Source organism: Callospermophilus lateralis, unplaced genomic scaffold, assembly GCF_048772815.1.
Source record: "Callospermophilus lateralis isolate mCalLat2 unplaced genomic scaffold, mCalLat2.hap1 Scaffold_7709, whole genome shotgun sequence".
Lineage (NCBI taxonomy): Eukaryota > Metazoa > Chordata > Mammalia > Rodentia > Sciuridae > Callospermophilus > Callospermophilus lateralis.
The window spans coordinates 52,416-57,893 of NW_027515732.1; the positions used below are offsets into that span (position 1 = coordinate 52,416).

Genomic DNA, 5,478 nt, shown 5'->3' on the forward strand with positions numbered 1-5,478 from the left:
CAAAAAACAATTTATAATATCAACAGATTATTTCACATGTCTTAAAGGGCCAGAAAAAAGCCACAAGACAGAAACAAAGGAACTCCAGACTATGTCTGACAGACAGAAGCCTTTACAACAGAGCATATAAGAGAAAAATCTCCTACACCAGTGGCACCACAGATGTCCCCACAAGGGGACCAGATGTTTTCACAGTGGAGCAACCTGAAATGTAAATCCAAGGGTCTCCATGGTGACTTTACTGCATTTAGTGTCCCCTTTTTCTTTTTCTCTTTTTTAAGAGATCAGAGGTGGCATAATCCTTGCAGTGCAGGGGACGAAGGAGGGAATTCCCTGAAGCAACAGGGCTTTGGCAGATGCTGGGAGTCCCTCAGTCCCTCCTTTTACTTACAGGATTAGCTCTTCTGTTTTGGTTCCACCCCAAGCATGCTCCATCTCCTAACATTTCAGTAGTCAGCTCTTAAAAAGTTCTGGGACGGGGGGGTATCAAAATTTTTAACATAAAGTTCGGTTCCTGAACTTGAAACCAATTAAAGCCAATTTAATAATGAGGACAGGGTTTTGAGAAAAATAAAATGGGAGGTTTATTGCTTTGCTAACAAAGGAAAAACAAGGGGACTCTGCCCAAAGGTTGTGACTCTCTTGATCTGGAGGCACCAGGGGTTTTTAAGGAGTTTCACTTGTTAACCTGGGATATACTCAGTTCTTCGTTCCCCAGCAGGCATTGCCATCTGGAGTGGGTGTGCTCCAGGCAGCCAGTTAGGGGCTTCTCTCATCTTGCTTAACAAAGGGTGGTAAAGTTCATCGCAGTTCCTTAAAACACAGCCCAAAGAGGTTTCAGGCTTACTTGCTTTTTTACCCATTTTCACGTCCAATATCCTTAAGATTTTACCACAGAAATCACACAAATAAACGCACAAAAACAAACAAACAAAAAACATATAGAACACAGAACAAAACACAAAGAAACAGAAACCCGGTGAAGAAACAGAAAAACAGAGGAGCAATGCAACGTCTTGCTAAAGCTCCGGGGTAGGAGCGCCTGCGTGCCCCTCGCACCTCTCTACCCTTCCAGAGGAATTCCCTACAGAACAGAACAGAGGATAGAACGATTGTCAGTACTGTCCTGGAAAGGAGTGAATGTGAGCCTCCCCAGGCCACCTCTCTGTCATCAGAAAAGATCTCCCTTAACCAGATATCAGATGTTATAAAGGCGTCACTTACCTATGGAGGCCTCCTCTACCAGGTGCTTGCTAATAGTTTTAGTGCGGTGGTTCACTGCAGTGCTCCCCAGACTGAAGGCTCACCCCAAGGCCTTGTAACATCTCAAATTGTGCACCCCCTAGAGTGGCTCTCCAGCCCGGTGCCCTGGAGGGAAGGCCAGCTTCAGAATTTTCAGTAGTCTGGTTTTGTGATCAGATCGGGCAGCCTCATCTCACAGGGGAACTCCAAAATGTTAGACCAGGAAACAAGAAAAGACCACTGACTCCAATTAAAATCAAATTAAGGCAAGCTTATTATTAAAACCGGCTGGGCTGCCTCTCCATCCCAAAATGGCGGGAACAAGACAGCAACACCACCTTTCCTGCAGCACAGCTATATAGCCCAGAAAGTTACACAAAAGGGGCTTACAGATAACAGAACTTTGAAAACATCACACTAATGGTAGTTTACATTTTTTTTGCTGGCCCCAACATCAGAAATTATGAGGACCATTAGAGCCTCAGAGAGGGTCGTTTACTGGCCTGGGAAGGAAAATATTTATGAGGTGTCACTAATGTTTCAGAGAGCACTGTTATCTGGTCAGAGAGCCAGGCATGGATGAGTTCAAGGCACGGGCAGGCATTCCAAGCAGGTTCAGAATTTGCAGTAATTTATAGTAAAGCCAAAATTATCTTTTCACGGCTTTCTGGCAAGATGGCTCCCAATTTTAATAAAAGATCAGGTTGGGTCTATCAAGCCAGTCCCTTACTTTTGGAAACTCCTCTGCAACCTGCAAGGTTGTGAACTCCTGAGCATTTTACATTCCAGATATGTATTCACAGATTTTCGAACTCTTCTCCTCCAATTGCGTATTACTTGGGGTGAAGGTAATATCAAGGCATTGTCCTGGATGAGAGTGGGAAGATTTTTGTGTAGCACATATTTGCATACACATTTAGAAGATCACTCCTCCTAAACACTGTTGGAACAGTAAATTCAATCTATTTGGGGAGCTTCCTAGCTGAACAACATTATACATAAATCCAAGTTCATTAAATAAATAGTTTTGGATCAGTGGATGATATATATTTCAAGATGAATTTAAATTGGCATATATATTGCTACATTTTAATGTCCGTGTGTGTTTTGTGTTTAAAATGTTTTGTGATTTATGTGGATTTATAATCAAATTTTCACAAGATTATTCTCAGAAATATTCATCCACCTGAAATACGTATTTTTTTTCCTAGTACTGAAAACTAACTTCAGTGAATGGTGCATAAATATCCTAAAAATTCTACTCTACAGTAACTGACCCAGATTAACATCAATGCAAGTAGATTTCTATGGGACATGATGTGTATTTTGATGTTCATTTTTATTCAACACTGGTACATTACTATTTCTGCAGTTAATGCACATCATACAATATATATTTCATCCAATATTTTGCAAATTTATAGGCATGTGTTTCACGTTCAATCACTTCCTGCTTCAGAACACATGTATACCTCCAGGTTTCTTGACTATTCTTTTCATGAAACTTCTTTCCAAACACATTATTTTTGCTTTGCATAATCACTTTTGAAGCAAAACTCACAGACCTTTCAGAATAAACATAACCCTAATATTACCATTAGATGTATAACTGGTTGGTATGAATGATTGTATATCAATATGAGATTTCTTTTATGTTTTCAGATATCAATTCAATGCATTATTTTAAGTGGAACCAGTTATATTATTTACACAAAGTATGATCTATTCATACATTATCTGCATATTCATAGACACAGGGTACACCTATTTGTACCCGGAATACTAATTTATACGTCTACAAAATATTGCTACAGAAATGGTGAAAGAAATACTCATATCACCTTATCTACATATACATTTTCACAATAATATTCTGGATACAAAATGCAAAGGTCACACTTATGATTTTACCAAAGCCTACATGGAAAGTGAGCATGGATTAATGAAAACATCCATGTCCTGGTTACCTAATGCTCTCAAAGATCAATGCAATTTGTGACAAAATATTTGTTTCTTCCTAAGATTATACATTCAAACTCAACCCGTTTGAAAATATCAAACAAATTACACACTTTATACTTTTGCTGATTTCCTAATGTCTCTATTTATATCTGCTTTCCTACATATTTTCCACAATTCATCATGTGACTGACTCTTCACATGTGCTGACATTTACATTCACTCTCCACCCGAAACCCTATTTGTAAAGAACTTTTGGTAGTCAGAGCGAGAAGATTCCAGAGGTCGCCAGGATCGGCGCTGCCGGTGTGGACGCGGACGTCGCTGGGAAAGCCCTTCCCGCTGCTCGGCGGCGGCACCTGCCCGGCCGCCCTCCGCTCGCCCGCCCTGCCGCTCCGGACCCGGTTTCCAGCGCCTCTTCCTCCCAGTTCCGGGCGAGCCGCATTGGGTTTATGTCTTTATTTGACGAAAATCAGCTGTTGCGCAGCCATTGGTACCTGTATTGGGGAAACATAGCATACAAGCAAGGAGCTTACAGCCTCAGCGGCGAAAATTTTTTCATGTCAGAGACCGAGAACTCTTGCAGTCGTTTATGTCATCCCTTCTTCTCCAGACAGAAGATACCAAAAAGTTGCAATCAAAGATCTCTTCATCTTATTGATAAAGCCACTAATAAGCCAAAATGTTTGTCAATGTCAACCGCAGCGTGTCAGACCAGTTCTATCGCTACAAGATGCCCCGTCTGATTGCCAAGGTTGAGGGAAAAGGAAATGGAATCAAGACAGTTATAGTCAACATGGTTGACGTTGCAAAGGTGCTTAATCGGCCTCCAACGTATGCCACCAAATATTTTGGTTGTGAGCTGGGAGCACAGACCCAGTTTGATGTTAAGAATGACCGTTACATTGTCAATGGATCTCATGAGGCGAATAAGCTGCAAGACATGTTGGATGGATTCTTTAAAAAATTTGTTCTCTGTCCTGAGTGTGAGAATCCTGAAACAGAACTGCATGTCAATCCAAAGAAGCAAACAATAGGTAATTCTTGTAAAGCCTGTGGCTACCGAGGCATGCTTGACACACATCAAAAACTCTGCACATTTATTCTCAAAAACCCACCTGAGAATAGTGACAGTGGTCCAGGAAAGAAAGAAAAGGAAAAGAAAAATAGAAAGGGCAAAGACAAGGAAAATGGTTCTGTATCCAGCAGTGAGACACCACCACCACCACCACCAAATGAAATCAGTCCTCCTCCAAATGCTGAGGGAGAAGAGGAGGATGAAGATTGGGGAGAGCATTCAACTGAAGAAGCTCAGAGGCGTAGAATGGATGAAATTAGTGACCACGCAAAAGTTCTGACACTCAGTGATGATTTGGAAAGAACTGTAGAAGAGCGTGTCAATATTCTGTTTTATTTTGTTAAGAAAAAAAAGAAGAGGGTATCATTGACTCATCAGACAAAGAAATTGTCGCAGAAGCAGAAAGGCTGGATGTAAAAGCCATGGGCCCTCTTGTTCTAACTGAAGTTCTTTTTAATGAGAAAATTAGAGAACAGATTAAGAAATACAGGTGCCATTTCTTATGATTTTGTCACAATAACAAAAAAGCTCAACCATACCTTCTTCATGGTTTGGAGTGTGTGGTGGCAATGCATCAAGCTCAGCTCCTCTCTAAGATTCCACAAATCTTGAAGGAAATGTATGACGCAGACCTTTTAGAAGAGGAGGTCATCATCAGCTGGTCGGAAAAGGCCTCTAAAAAATATGTATCAAAAGAACTTGCCAAAGAGATTCGTTTCAAAGCAGAACCATTTATAAAGTGGTTGAAGGAGGCAGAGGAAGAATCTTCTGGTGGTGAAGAAGATGAAGATGAGAACATTGAGGTGGTGTACTCAAAGATTGCCAGTGTACCGAAAGTTGAAACTGTGAAGTCTGACAACAAAGATGATGACATTGATATTGACGCCATTTAAAAGAATGGATGCAACCTAGCATAACAGCGTAATGCTGCAAATTTTTCTCCATTATCAGCCAGAAGTGCAACATGTATGTGTGAAAGCTAAAATGGCTTAACATCATGCTACACTTTAATACTGAAAATATATTACTGTGAGTGGTCTGTAATTAGCCCAATGAGACATCTAGGAAGTCCATACACACATCAGTGAGCAAATGTAGTTTGCTTATTTATAGCAGGTTTCTTTTGGAAAAACTAGTGGTGGACACATTTGGATCACATTTATACAGTTATAAAAAATAAAGATTTGATTTTGGTCATT

At 40.5% G+C, this 5,478-nt stretch overlaps 1 pseudogene; it reads left to right on the forward strand.

The window, feature by feature from the left end:
* The first annotated feature begins 3,883 nt into the window (after positions 1-3,883).
* On the forward strand, positions 3,884-5,172 carry LOC143640922 (eukaryotic translation initiation factor 5 pseudogene; annotated as a pseudogene).
* The last annotated feature ends 306 nt before the right edge of the window (positions 5,173-5,478 follow it).